This window comes from Ambystoma mexicanum, chromosome 5p, assembly GCF_040938575.1.
Source record: "Ambystoma mexicanum isolate Mex_15411 chromosome 5p, UKY_AmexF1_1, whole genome shotgun sequence".
NCBI lineage: Eukaryota > Metazoa > Chordata > Amphibia > Caudata > Ambystomatidae > Ambystoma > Ambystoma mexicanum.
In genome coordinates this window covers 729338205-729356996 of record NC_090930.1, presented here as the reverse complement: position 1 = coordinate 729356996, position 18792 = coordinate 729338205, and the positions used below count along the sequence as shown (strand labels likewise).

At 44.5% G+C, this 18792-nt stretch overlaps 1 protein-coding gene across 6 annotated transcripts in view; it reads left to right on the top strand.

Moving 5' to 3' along the window:
• Positions 1-18792, top strand: part of ENOX2 (ecto-NOX disulfide-thiol exchanger 2) — a 2107113-nt gene that overhangs the window by 1179227 nt on the left and 909094 nt on the right. The window lies entirely within an intron of this gene.

Genomic DNA, 18792 nt, shown 5'->3' with positions numbered 1-18792 from the left:
GCACGATGAACTCAACAGACGGCCTAGTAGTAACAGAAGTCGTAGGAAAGAAGCAGAGCAGTGTCTTTTTCATGCTCTTCAGGGCCAACCTCCTTCCAACCGTAGCATATGCAGCAGGTGAGGGCAATAGTAAATAAAAGTCAAATAAAGCCAAGGTTGCCAACAGGTGGGAATATGTCCTCTCCATTGAATGTCTCAGTGAAGAGAGCAGATGGCTTAGAAATTGATGCCCAATGCATATAGTGCATAAGCCACTGTGAAATGGATAGAGGCCAAATTAGCCCACTGGGCAGAGCTGGGGGGAGGGCTGTGCCCAGAGAGGCAAACGGACAGCAGGGGGCAGGCAGCCACACAGAAGTCCCAGGAGATTGGTAAAATGAGATCAGGCACATGTAACAGGGGCACATAACGCAGCTCCAAGGAGTCCAGCAGCAAGAAAAGGAAGGCCCGACAAATGTGGGTGGAGGCCATGGACGAAAAAGGGGGGCCAACGGCCCAGCTGAAGTTGAGACAATATTTAGGCACCACAAACTTGTTGAATGCACGCGACTTAAGTGAGAAAAAAGTTGGTGCGGACGGTGAGGAGAAACCACCACAATGTCAACAGCAAGATGAATGCAGGTGCATGAAAAGACCCAGCATATGGAGGTGCAGGCAAGGGCCTGGGAGGGCTCAACACCTGGCCCAGGTGAAACAAACATTGCTATATTGCACAGCCCTGGTTGCAGTGGTCGATGAAGAAGGGCCTCCAACACTGTTGTGGGCAAAGAACAAAGAAGAAAACAGACCCCAAACACACAGGTGTACGCATGGGGAAGAGAGGCCCACACACGGGTTTGCACGAAAAGACCAATAAAAGGACTGCATGCACAACTAGTATACATTCGGTCTGGCTGAAAAGACTGAATCCCAAAATACCGAACAAGGGGAGCAGGGGTTGCAGTGGTGTACCCTGGTACCCCAGTTCGGCATTATGGGTTTCGAGGGTCACAGGGGTAACCTGCATACAATACATGCGCGGTTGGGGACACAAAAACACTGAAATATAGAGCTACAAAATGTGAATAAGTGGTGTTCACAATTTTGTAGTTAAATCTTTTGGTACTCGATTTTCTAACGTGCATCCCCCACACACTGCCATGGTGAGGCCCATACAATTAAGGAACAACGCTGGTGCGGTGATCGGTTGAAAAAGCCGCCACCGCGTTGAGCCAGCTGGAGGGAGACAATGGCACGGCCCAACAAGGCACAGCAACACAGGTGCCGGCATGGGCATTGGTGTGGGGTGGGCACACAAGGCCAAGGTGAGGCATCCACTCTTCAATGATGCAGGCTGCCGGAACAAAGGAGGTGCAGAGACAAACGTGGATGCCCCTGATGCAGGCAGAAAGGAGGAAGCAGCAGGGAGCGCTAACTGCAAAGTATGCAGTAAATGAATTTGAAACTCAGCCTTGGTTGTGAGGAGCGGGTAAAGGAGCCCCTCCTCTTCAGATTAGAGTGGAGTGCATAGCACTTTAAGGCGCCATTTTGATTGTGGTTCCAGATACTATAGTCTGTCAGTGGAATAATAATCGAGTGATTTATGATGCTAATTGAATGCTTTGTTAACAAATCCACTTTGGTTTTATGTGAAACATTTATTAAAAAATAGATTTCGGAAAAAGAGACTACACAGCTGACCCTAACAATTTCTGCCTAGCTTATTTCCACCCAATCTCTAACAGATCTTTCATCTGCTAAATTCTCAAGTATTTCATCTACAAACAACTTCGGGAATATTTTGAGATCATCAACCTACTAGATGAATCACAACACTGATTCAGGTCAACGAGAGGAACGAAATCTGCACTTTGCTTGATTTGGGGCATGCTAAATGGTGAGGTGGACAATAACTTAATGCACTCATCCTGCTGGACATTCCTGCTGCATTCCACACCATCAATCACTAGATCCTGCTAAAAAGACTGAAGGGTTTTGAGATTAAAGTACTTGTCCTAGGCTGGATGCATCCTTCCTGAACGAGAGAGCAGAATCTGCAATCATGACCCCTTTCAGATCAGCTTGGATCCTGACATGCAACATTCCCAAAGTTTCAGCCTCTTGCCTCGTCCCTCTAGACATTAACCCCTTCCTGGATCTCATCAACAACACAGGCCTTACTTTCTTCAACTAGGCAGACAGTGGACAAATGGTATACAAGCTCACCATGAATCTAATGACTGACATGCCTCACCTCCACACATGCCTTGTACATGTGATTTCTTGGATGACCAACAGATTTAAGGTCAACCCATCCAAAACAGAACTCATGATCTGCAATATGATACCACCGAACCCCACATCAACCCCCTGGCTGGACATTATGGACCTTTGTCTACTGCCTACTTTACTGTTAGGAATCTTGTAATCCCAATCGAAACAGACCTTACACTAGAACCACAGGTTCAAAACATTTTAAGAAGTTGCTTCTCCCAGCTCTGCACCTTACGACGCACCATGCACTACTTGACCTTTAGGTACAGAACCATGACAGATATCTCAATGGTTCTATTAAGATAAGACTATGCCAATAGCCTTTACCTTGGATTCCTGGGAACATCTACTCAGACTAGAAAGACTGCAAAATACAGCAGGAAAATTACTCCTAAAACAGAAAAGATACAAACCCATCATGCCAGCACCCTACACGCTAGGCTGGCTCCCAATCAAGAAATTATCCACTTTATCGTTAAATGGGCCTACCACAACAGAGTACCAGAATCCATCACAGGGAAATCCTCACACTACATACCATCAAGAACACTCTAATCCAAAAACATCACACTAGTTATGGTTCCAAACTTCAATAGGAAATGGCTTGAAGGGTCATCTTTCTCTTTCCTAGCAACCAAACTATGGATCTGCCTACTCAAACACCTCTGTAGAGAATAAGAAAACCTAACCATCAGAAAACAGCTACAAACCTGTCTTTTCAACAAACATCATAACAAAACCAGCACCAGAGCCTCATCCGAGTATACATCCATTTGCATTGAATCCACTCTACAAAAGATATCTTTTTTTAAACGTAATTATTTTATTGAAAAGTTTAAACACATGCAGAACACCAATATAGGGCTACAAAATGAACAGTATTGTATGTGTACAGCGATGTATGACAAACAACCCCCTGCCCCAGAACCACCCCTTTGCATGTATCAACAAAAGCATCAGTGCTATAACAAGTCAGAAGGTAGCATGTCTTGTATCCCACTTCTCCCAGTCCTCTCCACCGACCATGCCCCCTCCCCCAAGAGTGTTCCATATCACAGTTGACATGCCCTGCCTATTCCACAGACAAATATGACCAGAAGCCAAGGAGCTTGAATGGTTACAGGAAGGCTTCCATTAAGTCCCCAAACATATCGATGTTGGGCTGAGACATGGGGCCTCATTACTCATAACACCTTTTCCGGCACCTAGGTTCCCGGTGCCACCGGGACATTACAAGTCCTGGCGGACTGGAAAGCTAGGTGCTGGAAAATGTTAGTCCCCATTCACGTGGAGTCCCATAGGACTCCACAGGAATGGGTTCACGGAAGCACCGACAGTTACTAGCGTAGCCAGTGCTTCCGTGATTAGAGTCTGCCTCCCGGGGCTGCTCCACCCGGCATGGTCAGACCTGTTGGGCACAGCGTCCCCGGCAGGCAGATTCGGAGTGTGGCGGTCTAGAAACAAGGGTGCTGGTAAGCTTACCAGCACCCTTGTGGCCGGACTGCCACACCCATAATGGTCTTCCTAATATTGGCCAATTCTGCATTGCAAGGCCTAGCCACTTGGCCCAGCCATTTCACTATCTCCAGCACATACCTCGATTTCCAACTCATCAGGATCATTTTACGTACAGTGAACAGTATTACATGTATGAATTAGCACACCATCCGGTGTTCATGCCATTAATCATCATTATTATGACACAAAAGCCCCACCATTAGGGTAGCAGGAACAGTGCAATCCTGAATTTTAGACAGGCGTGACAGCAGAAGACCCCAGAAAGGTTGTATATCTGGGCAGGTCCAAAAGACATTGCCAGCGGTGCCAACTGCCACACATTGTCTCCAGCAGAGGGGAAAATTGGTTACACCCAAAGCGTATAATTTAGAGTGTGTGTAATAAGCCCTATGTATTTAGTTTATTTATTTATGGCATTTATATAATGCCCAAACCCTTGGGTATTACAGCATTTGTTACAGAGAAAGCAGAAGCAGGTTCCACCATTTGTCAGCAATCACTCATACTTGTTGAAAAGCCACGTTTTTACACATTTCTTAAAAACATTATACGATTGTTCATTTCTGATATCCATGGGGAGGGTGTTCCAGAGGGCATGTGCAGTGACACTGAAACTAGAGCATCCAGCCCTTTTGCTCCTAAAGCGAGGACTGACCAGGGAGATGCTGGCGTTGGATCTAGGGTACTCAACCTGTGGATTTCTGGGAGAGTGTGTCGTTGAGATAGGTGGTTGCTACTTTATAAATGCATGTGTGTGCAAGGGATGTGTGCTTTAACTGGTAGCCAGTAGACCTCTTGTCTGATGACGGAGATATGGTCAGAGCGCTTACGTCCAAGTGCCGCTCGCAGGCCTTTATTCTGCAATAGTTGTAGTTTGGCTAGGTTAGCGGCTGAGGTGCCCATGTGAAGCACAAAGCTTTAATCCAACTTTGAGAGGGTGAGAGCACGTGCGAGCATGAGGCAGTTGTTGGGGGCCAGGAATTGTCTGCTCAGTGATATAAGCCCTGAGGTGTAGGCTGTGGCGTATGATGGAGCGTTTGTGTTTTGGCATGGTTATTTCTGCTTCTAGGTGTACTCCCAGGGTTTTTACCTGTTTTAGGACCAGGATGGTGGTACCATCTATGCAGAGGGAGGCAAAGGATGGATCAAGGTTTTTGAGGCAGTAGGGGGAGTCAACTATGAGGAGCTCAGTTTTTTTATCATTCAAGCACAAATTGTGTGTGGCCAGCCAATTTTGTATGGTGCTGTAGACAGTAAAAGTTAAATTCAAGGGTACCTGTATATACCGTAAGTCCTTCAGGTAAGTCAACTATGCACCACACACACAATGGACCTAGGCAAATGAAGCTAGAGAGATCCCTTGGTTCAGAATTTTTTTTTTATATATTTGTATCAAAATCTTGTGATTATTTAAAAAAAACACTTAGAGTATTGTTTAATAATTAATCATTCATCACAAATATAGACCGCTTTCTTCTCTCTCTCACCATTCATACTCATTCTCATTTCACACACTCAATGATTAGTTCATATATAAAAAAAAGTGAAACACAGGTAATCACATCAAATATCAAACAATCCCCTTAGTATAAAATATTGTTCCACCTCAAATAATGTATCATGTGGTCTTCGTAGAATAGCACAAAATAGCTTTTCTACAAGATCTACATATATTTCGGTCGGGTTGTGGCCCAATGTTCTTCGACCTTCCTCAGGATCAAGGTCAAGCCAACTGCAGGTAATACCCCAAAAACACAAGGTGAATGATGTCTTCTGGGGCACGTCTATAAAATCAAACAAACAATAACAGACCATTACTCTCTAGCTTCTAACTTTTTACGACACAAGAATCTTGTGTGTATCTATCTACAATGATGGTACCAATCAACACTCGCCTCCGACCTTTCGTATCGGGGGTAGTATCAACAACGGAACTAATCCTTCAAGTTTCTGTCGTTGCACTCACAGGAGCCTGAGATACATTCCAGAAAACTGTACTCAATATTAGCACTATTCTTTCATTCTCTTAATAACAAATGACCACACAGCGTCCAGGCTATGTGATTTTGTGGGCCAGCTGAATTTCATGTCTTTGTGCAGCATCACCCACTCCTCAATACTCTCCCTTGATCAAATTATATAGTGAGTCTCTTTATGCCCATGACAATAGAGCTGAAGAGGAAACAAAATCGGATCCCAATTGATCACACATGCTCTTGGCAAACCAATACAGCATGCCATAATGTCTTTACAACTAATAAAACAATTGTGTCAAATAGATGAATCTACTCACCCAATATAGCGCTCTGTGTGGGCACCAGTCAAATCCCCTCTGTACAGAATTTCACCAGAATTGCTGCCCAGCAGCCAGTGTGCTCTAGTCAAAGAAATAAGTGCAGAAGTAATTGAAGTCTTTATCACCTCATTCTGATGATATTTGTGATATTGATGTTGTCACATCTACGTGTGTCCTGATAGCCCCCTAAACCTCCTCAAATGTACCACGCACAGTTGGTCGTGTAATACATATGGTAGTAAATATGTTGCACAGATTGGCACAGAGCTGTGACAAAAATGACCCTCCGCGCATGGCGTTAGTCCCCATTCATGCTGTGACCTGTATATATGCAGGTTTGGGTCTATTGTGTCATGCAGATACAAGTATGAGTAGTATCAGTGTCTCAAGATAGATAAACTAAACAATGCGTATCCAGGTCATCTAATCAGTGATGCGGTCCTCATTTAAGAACACATGTGCACGGCTATTTTGTATGTTTGTGTTGTTTGATAGTGGGAATGCAGAAGGAATGTTGTAATGTCATGTGGAATGTTTGTGTCTGAATGCCTGAGGGAAGGTTCTGTGTTGGGCAGGTAGTCAGCCTGAAGCCTGGATGATGGGCTGCCAGTGTTCCTGTCCTATTAATGTAACTTAAAAACAACTTATATTACTGCCTGTAAAGATACTTATGTAGCTATTCAATAAAGCTGGCAAGTCATCCTAAGAAGGCTTGTTATTGACTGACTTGTAACTTCAACGGCGCTCCACAAATCGCATCCTCCATTCAGTCCGGGCGGTAGAAAATGGGCCCTCGAGTTGAAACAGTAGAGGATAGGGGTGTGTTTACCCACTAGCTAAAGAACCTCACTAAAGCTAGAAATGGGACTCAAAACTCTGCAGTATTCCCGTAGTGTCTCATGGTACACCCCAAGTTCACTTGGTAACAATTGTAGATATCAACAAACCCTTAAAATGCTTATTCAAGCATCATAATTAGACTCATGTCAGCGTGGTAAAGATAGTTATAAAAATAAAACCATTTTTAAACACACATTCTTTCCAAAAGTCCTGCATATAATATGATCGCTGTGATCTCCTATTGACTCATCCGACTGGGCACACAAGTAATTAATTACATTCTCTCATGGGCGGAATAAATACCCTCACTGAAAGGGAACACCTTGCAGGGACCGAAGTATCCCGATGGTGGGTGAACCCATGGTCTATGAGACAACTTGCGGAGAAAATTAGGGTGGACGATTGTATAACCCCAAGGTATGTGTCCATGCATATTCCTCAGATGGTCGCTGGGAAGGTTCATATTACTACCAACTTGTTCCATTCAATCGAAACATTCAACCCCTGTCTCACAATGTCCAGAGTATAAATCCACCTTTGTTCAGCCCGGTGAAGCATCGCTGACATGTCACCTCCTCGCATAGGTGTCATGATGGTTTGTAGCACAAACCACCTGATATCCCGGTCAGTGTGTCCTTTTGTTATAAAGTGCTCCATCAATGGTTTGTCACAACTTTATTACATATGCATGACCGGTGTTCCGAAATGCGTTGGCCTATTTGACATGTTGTTTTACCCACATAGATCTTAACACATGGGCACATAATTATATGCACAGCATTTTTGGTGAGGCCGTTGGGGTGTCCCTTCATCTGTCCATCAGTCTTTCTTTAAGAGTATTGGCATGAAGTTGAAACTCTTTAGTGGTACAACAATTTCTGCGTATCTGCAGAAATTGGCCATAAGGTAAATTTTGCGTGAGACCGCTACGGTGGAAACTCGAATAATGCAAAAGACTATTTTTGTCCGTTTTCTTCATGAATAGTGTTGTCTCAAGTGATGTATCATTTTTACGGATCATCAAGTCTAAAAAGCTCACTTGATGGTGATCCCTCTCAATAGTGAATTTAATATTCGGGTCACAGGTGTTAATCCAATCGACGAATACTGTCAGGGATTCATCAGAACCTCTCCACACTAGAAAGACATAATCGATAAAACGTTTCCAGATGACTACCTTGTCTCCAAATTTTTGTTTTTTCAAGCTATTATCTGGGCCTGAAATAAACATTTTTTTCAAAATTTGCCATATATAGGTTGCCCACATCCAGAGAAAATGTGGCCCCCATACTCACGCCCTTGAGCTGCTTGTATAGTTGTTTATTAAATAGAAAGAAATTCTCGCTCATCGCCAGTCGGACACATTCAAGAATAAACCCTGTTGGTGGAATATGGGGCATAGTCCGTGTGTCCAAAACCAAACCCAGGACTTCAAGACACTCCATCTGAGGGATTGACGTGTACAACGACTCCACGTTCCATCGTGACCAGGTTGCCATCTCCCTGTACATCTATGTCCTTAATGATGATCATCATATTTGTCATGTCCTTGATATATGCGGGCATTTGCTGTACATATTGCTTCAAGAAGAATTATGTATACGCTGATAACCGTTCCAGTAGAGAATCGATGGCAGACACTATCGGTCTACCTGGTGGACACGTGGGGTTCTTATGCACTTTAGGTAGTCCATAGAATCCCCCCTTCTTGGGATGGGTTTTACATAGGATTAGTTCCGTTGTGAAACTACCCCCGACACGATAGGTTGGAGGTGAGTGTTGATTGGTACCATCATTGTAGATAGGTACACACAAGGTTCTTGTGTCGTAAAAAAGTTAGAAGCTAGAGAGTAATGGTCTGTTATAGTTTTTGATTTTATAGACGTGCCCCAGAGGACATCACTCACCTTGTGTTTTTGGGTTATTTCTGCAGTTGGGTTGACATTGATCCTGAGGAAGGTCGAAGAACATTGGGACGATTGGGCCACAACACGACCGAACCATAAGTAGATCTTGTAGAAAAGCTATTTTGTGCTATTCTAAGAAGAACACATGATACATTGTTTGAGGTGGAACAATATTGTATATTAAGGGGATTGTTTGATATGATTACCTGTGTTCAACGTTTTTTTATATATGCATTAATCATTGTGTGTGAAATGGGAACGAGTATGAATGCTGAGAGAGAGAGAAGAAAGATGGCTAATATTTGTGATGTATGATAAATTATGAACAAACAATACTGTGTTTTTTGAAATAATCACAAGATTTTCATACAAATATATAAAACAAAATTGTGATACAAGTGATCGCTCTAGCTTCATTTGCCTAGGTCCATTGTGTGTGTGGCGCATGGTGCTGTAGACAGAGTTGATGGTGCTGGCCTCCTGAGTGAAGTTACCCTTAATAGGGATAAGTTTTTGGATGCCCTCTGTAAAGTTAGTGTAGATGATATTCCAAGAGTCCAGTAGGTTGAAGAGAGAGGTGTAGTATATGATATATAGTGTGGGTGAGAGGCACAATCCCTGTGGTACTCCTTGTGGGGCGGGGATGAGGTGAGCGGCAGCCTCCCTGATAAAGACTCTAGTGGTTTGGTCACTAAAGAAAAGGGTGTATCCAAGCGGTGGTGTCTGGAGAAAAGTGGAAATGCTGGTTGAGGTGCTGACAGAAAGTACCGTGGTTGACAAAGTGAAAGGTGGCAGACAAATCTAATAGTAGAAGAATACCCATCTGGCCCGAGTCCCTGATGGTGTCCATTTGTTTTTTAAGTGTATGAGGGATGTTTCTGTCCTATGTTTGAGTCGGAAGCCTGATTGCCATCTCCTAAGCAGGTGATTGAGCTCTATATAGTGCTGTACTGGTGTATAAGCTACTCGGTCTAATATCTTGAGGAGAAAGGGGACCGTTGTGATGGGATGGTAGTTGGTGGGAATAGCGGGGTCAAGGGATTTTTTATTTTAGTAGTGTGGTGATCAAAGCTGATTGAATGTTGGATGGAACTTTGTTGGTAAGAAAGCAGGCTTTGACGAAATTCATGAGTGTAGGTGACAAAGTAGGCACACAGAATTAAACTGTATGTGCTGGACAGGAGTCTCCTTTGCAGTTTGAAGCTTTTAGAGGGAGGATGGTGGCAAGCACTTCCTCTTGTGCGACTTTGTTGAACTTGAACGGGACAGTAGTGGAGGGGAGCCTTGGCGGGGGGGAGGGAAGTGTGGGGACAGCGGGTGCTTTAGTGGCAAGGCTGGCTTTCTTACCATTGATTTTTCTCTTGCAGAGAAGTGATTTTGTGAGCTAGGGCGTCTTGTATGGTGGTACGCCAGGTTTTGTCTGGGAGGGCGGGAGGTTTGTTGGGAATGGCAGCCTCAAGCTCTTGAAGGATAGAAAAAGAGTTATTTGGTGTTGGAGCCTGCCTGTGTGATCTTGTACTGCATCTCCCTTTGTCTCAGGCTGCTGGACATATATTTTATGGCATCAAATGCATTGTATATGTCCACAGCGCAAAGTGGTGTACACAGGTTCTCAGTCCAAATCTCTGCCAATGTCATATGTCTTGCAAGAAGTCATAAAAGGTCCGGAGTTCGGAAAGCTGTCTACATCTCGCCCAAATTCCACATCGCATAGCAATAGTTCCCCGGCCCTAGTCTCTGTACTGGTAAACCAAGATACAATGGATTGGATAGAAAGGTATGTTAACCAGTCAAGGGAGGTAAACCCCAGGATCTCCTTGGCGGCACTGCATGGTAGTATAGTCTGATTGTCGCACAGGTCCATGATCCGCACAGCACTCCACACAGTGTTCTGTCGTGTGCGCATGCAATGCCTTTGCATTAACGTGGGGCTTACGGTTGGGTGAATCTTAATCCGCCCTGGCATCCGTTTAGGCGGCATCACCATTATTTCTTGTGGGGTAAACGGGCTCAAGAGCTGTAATTAAATGGACCTCCAACTGGTTATGTCAGAAGCATTGAGCCAGTGCTTAACCCAGGAGACGTGTGCTGCCAAGTAATAGTCGCAAGGCAAGTCCACCATTGGCATTGGAGGCCTGAAGGACGGTTTTGTTTAAGCATGCTTTTTTGCCCTTGCATATAAATGTCAACATCGCTCTATCTAGGTGGTCGTAGTACAGTGAGCGTGACTGAGGCATAGGGATCATGGTGGCCAAGTAAATAAGCTTGGCCATCAAATTCATTTGTATTGCGTTAATTTGTCAGCGAGCGAGAATGGTCTGGTATGCCATCTCTCGAGGTCCATTCTTATATTCTGCAGTATTGGCAAGTAGTTTGGCCCACTTAGATCAGAGAGACATGCACTGACGCTAATCTTCAGGTATTTAATGTGTTGGTCTTGTAGTCTAAAGGGCGACACGCTTCCAGGGTCCCATGGGATATCCGAATGGAGAGGCATGACCTCTGACTTGTCCCAGTTTACGCAGTATCCTGCTACTGGTCCATATTCCAGTAGGATTGCTTGAATGCGAAGCAGGGATCTGGCGTAGTTGCTAATATAGAGCAGGATATCATCTGCTTAGAGAGAAATTCTATGCTCCTTGTCCCCTTTCATGATCCCCGTCCATGCAGCATCCAAACGCAGTTTCATGGCCAATGGCTCAATAGTTCTCATACAGCAGAGCGACAGGGGCCAGCCCTGCCTCGTCCATGTGTGCAGTGGAAAATGGCCATTGGTGACCGAACGCGCTGGAGAACGGCGAACATATAGTCCCACCTGTGAGGAACCCAAGGGCATCCTCAATTCTACTCCCCCAGGATCCTCCTCTCAAGTGACCAGGGAAAGGCCACCATTCTTGGATTTCGACCCTGTGGGTGGATATGCAAGGGAGGATCACCTGAGTGGAGGGACCTTGGGGAGAGGATGTCTTCGGGTGAGACATGGTATCCCCCTTTCCCTTGTCAGAATGAACCCTCCCCTCCCCCTGCCTTTGTAGGTTAATGCCATTCTTTCTCTCCTTCTTACACACCAAATGTCCCACATCCATTTAACTTTAAAACTGGTCCGAGGAGGAGGCAACTGGGAGGTATGGACACTTGCATTCATTCACACCATTTTGGTACTGAGACGAGGAAGAGGACAGTGGAGGAGTACCATTGCAATAACCAGGCATGTCCAGCTAATAGGCTTAACTATGGTCAGGCACTTAAAGTAAAGGACTTGCACCTGCAACCATTTAACAGGCCAAAGGTGCATAAAAAGGGAGACCGCCAGGCAAACAGAGAGAAACCCCCCTGGAGAGAAGGAGGCGGCTGGTAGACGTGGCACAGGCTGGAGAGGGGCCAGCAGTAAGGACGCTGTGTACAGCAGAAGGGTGAAAGACACTGGGGCTCAAGTGGGCCATGACAGCGTCAAGACACCAGCCAGAGCTGTGGTACACAGAGAAGTCCTGATTGCCACAGGCCGCTAAAGCAAGGTTCGAGGATGGCGAGCACTGCTTGCTGGAGCTCCTGAGAAGCACAAGTGGAGCGAGCGAAAGAAGGAAAGGAGAGAGAAGACGCCCGGTGAGTGGCCGCATGCTGGTGAGTGTAAGAACGGGGAGCACTCGAACTGGGGCGCTCCAGGGTCTGGAAGCAGGCATACGTAAATGAATAACGAACTGAAAACGATGACAATTGGTTTTGGAGACCAAATTGAGGGTTCTTGAATAACAAACAAGCTGCAAAGGGTTAACAATATTTTCATACAGTGCATCAAGTACTATTGAATACCGAACAAAAGGAAAGATATTGAGTGTGTTAGGAAAGTTTCCCATTTGTGTAATTTTCTCAACAGTTGTGTACCCTCCAACTTGTTGCTGTTGTCTGACGAGCGTAGCCTGACTTTTGCCAGTGGAGCACAGCCTTATGATGCACTCCACTGTGTTTTCGCTCACTTTGTTATGGAGACACTGACATGCCTTTAAAGACAGTCCGTACTGGGAGACTTTGTTTCCCTTAATCCTTTTCTATGTTGCAACTATTCTGCAACATGTTACCAGTGCAAAAAGTACCTTACAGTACAGTGGGTGTGGGTCTACCTTTCATTTCCAAAGGCCGTAGACTCTGTCAAAGATTTTTTGGTAGAAGTGCAGATGTGCCTTGGACAGGGCTGGACCACAGTTGGCACAGAAAGGTGGCCTGGCTGGAAAATGGCCATGCCGCGAAGTTTTGTCCTGTCCTTTAGCCATCTTGTCCCTTTGCCTTCCCCAGATCGAGCAGACCTGGGTCAGTCCTTGTTCAGTCATGCATTCTCCCGCAGGCTTCTGCATGCCTTGTGTGTGTGCCTCCAGGATGTGGGCTGGACTGTCTAGTTCCAATACACATGCTTGTTGCCAGAGAGTCTGGTGTGCTGGGGATGACTGGGACCACCTTAGTCTGCGATTGGTCCACTTCTGGTGTTCCTGTATGTGAGCAGATCTCCCATTCGGTCCTCTTCATTTTGATGCAAAGGAGATCTGTATAAGAGAAGGCTCCAACCTGTAAGTAACTTCAATTCAGCACTCCAACTAAGTCAATGTTTAGTAGGGGATGCCCAATGGAAGCCCTTATTTATATATTTTTATGTCAAAAGTTCTTTGAATCTGGATGATGAACCCTTAGATAACCCCCCTCTCTTTGGATCTCCCGACCGCACTGAGCCAAGAAGTAGGTTGGTTTTGCAAATTAAAAGGTTTATTTTAATAATTAAACAATATATATATATATATATATCACACTTTTATGAACAAAATAATAATAGCACACTTATGAATATGGACGTAATCAACAATGGATAATATATCAGAAAAGTAACAATCTCTTCAATCACTTATGGGGTATGGATATGAAGGATACTATAGCAGAGAATACTTTGTGATTCAAGGGAATGCAATAAAGGGAAAGAATGCAACACAGAAATAGACTTGATATGATTTCAATCAAAAGATAATATGGTCACTTGTCCCCTGTGACTGCTCACTCCCCCCCCCCCCCCTATGCAATATGAATAGGTGGAAATGGGGCACACAGGTTTCAGGAATACAATCAAGAATGCAGTTCAATTCCAGTTCCCCCAGCAAGCTTAGAGAAAACAGGTATGATTTTTAAAACAAGCAAAAACGCTTTAGAAAGTGATTGCAATGGATGGGAAAATCTGCTAAATTGATTTTAATTTACTAAAGGATATTCAGGATAAGTGATAGTTACTTGAGATTGGTTCAGGTCAACACTAGCAATGATTCATGAATGATTATCAAATAGAAAACGAAATTCAGCAGTTGCAAACAAGAGGCAGCTATTTTTACAAGTGGTGAAATGGAGCTAAATTGCAATTCGCTGCAATTTTTCCGCTTGTGTAAATCACGATTACGGAAAAACTATAATGAAATTTCGCTTCTAGGACGTGTGGTTCAAAAGATACAAATGTTTTTGTGAAGGTAGATTTTCAGAAATAAAGTTAAGATTTCAGAAATGACAGATGCGCCTTAGAGATTTACCAACAACAGGATGGACAAAAGATTCTATAATGCAGTTCTGAACAGGTTAAAATGGTTGGAATATGATTACTTTAAACTAAGAGATGGGTTCTGTACAGTTCTAGACTAGATACTCACTCCTAATTTTGGAATGGAATGGAAATGGGCCCCGTCAAGATCTGGTCAAGGGATTGGGCTGCGGTTCTCTCGCCACCGGACAGGTCAGGCACCCTGGTCTGCGATTAGCACTGCACGGCGGTCTGCGCGGCCTTTTAGACTGGATCAAGCAGGTCCTGGATACAGCTCTGCTTTCTCTGGATCTTGGTTCTAGCACAGGGTTCTTGGCTAGAAGCAAACGGCACAGCCCGGCTGTTGAGAATCAGGTTGCACAAGATTCTGAAGCCTGCTTATGAGGATTCAGCTTGTGGATTAGGCCTCTCTGCGTCAAGGTTCTAGAGTTGGTTCTAGATCTGGAGTCTGGATTCTAAGTTCTGGTCTCTGGAGTCTTTCGGCAGGGTGCTGCGCAGGAATCAGTTGGGTAGTGGAAAGGTGTGTTCCCTATCTGTCCTAAGCAGTCTCTATTTATCTATTTCCAAAGTGGGTGTGAAGGCTGCCTTTCTATGCCCAACCCCCTAAGGAATTGATAGGTCAGAGAATCTCCTGTCCCCTGACTGGAGAAAATGATCAGCATGTCATGAAGTGTCATCATGATGCTGTGTATATGGTTTAGCTGAAATCCTTCCCCTCTGCTTTTACACGGAAAATCAATTCTTCCCAAAAAACATATTTCCCAGATACACAAGTTGTTCATAATACATATACACATCACAGATTAATGAAGGCACGTCTCTGTTCAAGTCCCAGGTTCCTACGAGCTTGGGTTCAGAAATGACAACTTATTCGCTCTTTTGGTGGGTTTCGAAATATTGGTTCTGCACCAAATTTGATACATGCATGCAGATCCTCCCTGGGCATATTACTGTAAGTTCTTATGTTCATAGCAAAAACACTACCGCTGCAATATTAATAAATCCCGGAGTTTGGTCTCAGAACATCGCACGACGTCCAGCTTAGTCTTAAATTGTGAGTGAACTTTTCATATTAACCGTCTCAAGTTTGACATTTCTGTCAGCTTGGTACACTTTGTTTATAAGCAATTTCATAAAAAACATATTTGCTGGGCTCTCTGAATCCACAATGGTTTGTCTCCGCCCCCAGAATCTGGCCTGACTCAGAGGTCACATGGCCTGTCTCTCCCAGAGCAGTTGTTGTTGACAGTTACACCCAAATTTAGCATATTCTATTCAGTCAAGGAATCTATTGTCTCTTTTTCCTGCCAGCAGGGGAAATCTCCTCCTCTCACAACAGTTCTAATTAACATGTCCATGCGATATCCTCTCCTGTTGGTAGGAAGGACAAGGTGTGAAGGGTTCCCATGGACAGAAGGCCTCTTGAAGTTTTAATTAAATCTGATTCCTTCTAGTCAATTGCAACATAGCTCCTTGTAAAAAATAACATTTATAAACTCACAATAAGCAACATATCTTTAAATCAAGTATTTTTCAACAATGAAATCGCTGTGTGGCACTCTATATGGCATTTTGATGGAATTCTCTTCTTTGGCATATTTAACTTCTGAAACACCAGTTCTCCTGTTAGAATTATAAATCGCCAGCACCTGACAGAGGTGAGTAACGGTACTACACCCATTTTTGACAACTGTCTATCTTTAAAAGGAGATTTAGCTTGATAGCATATGATTCTTGCTGACATTGTATTGATGTGGATTGTTGCAGTAAAATAATGTGGAACACCCAACAAGAAGGTTGGATCTTTTTGGTGATTTGTGAGCCATGATTTTAGCACATTTTGACAATCAAGAAAATGAATTCCCAAACAGCTCTGTGTTGCTTTTGGCAATCAGCCTTGCTTTTTCCAAGTGGTTTCCTGCTGCTTTGTGGGTAGGCCAATGGTGGTTTTAGGCATTGATCTCCTGTGCTCACTAATATAGGCAAAAGTGGATGGCCGCCTATTTTTCAGGTTTTCACTGCGCATTTTCTGGTGATTTTGAGCGAGCAGCATGCTTTCCAGTGGCCATTCTGATGTTTCTGCTGCCAGCAATGCCTAGTGATGTTGCAGGGCTTGGATGAGTGGGTTAAGACATCCCACAAACCACCCATACCAGGTCAATCTCTTGAGTTCTCACTGAACCTAGGATAGGATCCAAGCAACATAAAACTAAGAAACCGAGTCGAGGAACTGCTGGTGACCCACTGGAAGGTTTGGCACCGTGATCCCGCTTTTGTCCCGCAGGACCCCTCTGCATCTGATCGAACCTAGGTCTGCAAAGGCGCTTCGACCCATTTGAATAGTGGGAACTACTATTCTTGGCACCTTCATCTTAACCTGCAAGCGAGCCCCTTCGGAAGTGTTCCTGGGCCAACCAGTGAACTGACCAGCTTGCGCAGGACCTTTGCTCTGAAACCACCGCTGGTTCGAGTAGACACTTGAAACTTGTTAGATCGTAAGTTCTGGGTTCATGGCACTCACACCGAATTTCGTACACATGGCATTCCCAGGTCTGGAATAAAGAAAGCGTCCGAACCTGAGTGCATGAGGTCACTGTGTCACCCAGCCTGGTGACGAACTTAGCAGGTTCCTTGCTGCTGTGCCCCTCTTTGCCCTGAATTCTGCTGCAGTGAAACTGGCCTGATCTATTCATCAGGAACGGCGAAATAACCACTGTCTGCCACAGAATCATGGCTGTAACTCAGCCACTGAAAGCCACAGAGCCGCACAATTACTGCATTTGAACCTGCAACTGAAGAGGACTCGACTGCCGAAGATTGGTCTGGAGTGGGCTAGGGGTCAGTGAGTACTTGTAACCCTTACTGGTGGCCCCTAGCGCATCCGTCCATTTTTATGCACAAGTGTCCCCTGAGGGCCGCTGACCTTTCTGGAGGTAGCCTGTGTTACTGTCCTATTCCCAACTCCTGGAACCTGTGCTGCCTTCTTGGGGAAACCCTCCATGAATAATGGGAACTTATTCTTCATCACCTCACCCACCTTCCTGAGTTGCTACAGCCCCTGCAAGAGACCCTGTTTTTGCACCACCGCATGATGGCGTGCACCAGCATCCAAAAGTACTTTTGAGCACTGGGCTCCATTCTTCGTAGGTACTGGACTGCCTCTTAGTTAGGTATTGATTGATGAAGAACTGCCTAAAGTCTATTTTCACTGCTTGCTCCCTTTCTTTTAGTTGGTGGACCCACCCTGAAGCACATTTGTAAGCTGAAGGACCTCGCCTACATCCTGGCTAAACGGAGAATTGCTATGGGCTGGAAAATAGGCCAGTGGCCTAGAATTGAGTTGTGGTGGGCGGACCTCATGAAGTGGGCAGAAGCAGAAACAGCAGCCTGGTATGAAGCAGTCAGTAGGGGGGGGACCCCTAATTGCATGGAACAATTGGTGGCCTCGATGGTGGGACTCCCCAGGCCGACCATAGTGATAATGACATAAGAAGAATAAGGGAAGTAGATATGCCTGAAGAGAAGCAGGATGATGACATGAAGGAGGGGCTCGAGTTAAATGGGTGGGAGGGGGGAGGACCGAAACACTTAATTTGTAATGTAACGTTGCGAAACTGTAAAACGGATGTCCCTACTGTTTGTAATGTTTGGAGTGTTAATAAAATAATACATTTTTTTAAAAAAGTTATTTTTTGGGTTAAACACGAATTTGAATTGGAACGGGTTGGATCCCAATTGCTGTCACGTCATGGAGTCTGTATTAAGAGTAAAGAACATTTATTTGTGACACCTGAAATTTGATTGCAGAATTTGTGCTTACTTATTCCAGTTCTTCAAAATGAGGGGGGGGGGACTGCGAGTGCTTAATGTATAAGTATCTGCTTCTTCCAAGAAATGCTGATCACAAAGGATTTTGATGTGGGGGATGTAAGGTGAGGAATGCCTCTGGTTGTGTTTTTGGGCATGGTTGGATCAGTGGATGTTCTTTCTCAGGATCTGTGTTCTGCTCGTTTTGGAGGTTATTTTGCTTTTCTTTTGAATGTTGTGGTGTTTTGTGAGTTGTGTTGAAATTGTTGGCTTCCATTTGCAGACAGCAGCGGGTGGAAGTCATTCATTTGTGTTACAAAGTTCCCCAACCACCAGTTGAAACGTTTGTGGTTCTGCCATGTAACTACCTTCGAGATTGGTGTGTCTCTAGTAATGGTATGATAGATGTTTGGAGCCAGCCATATGGGAATCCTTTATCTGTGGTTGCATTTTGACCCTGCCTCCCTCTGATTCAATGATTGTTTGTTTGCAATCCCAGAGTTAACATTTTTTCAAACTTTTTGTCTTTGGAAAGCATTGAATTACATATTGCAGTGACTGAAATACAGTTTCTTAAGTCTGTTACTCCATGTTGAAAAAGGTTCTTC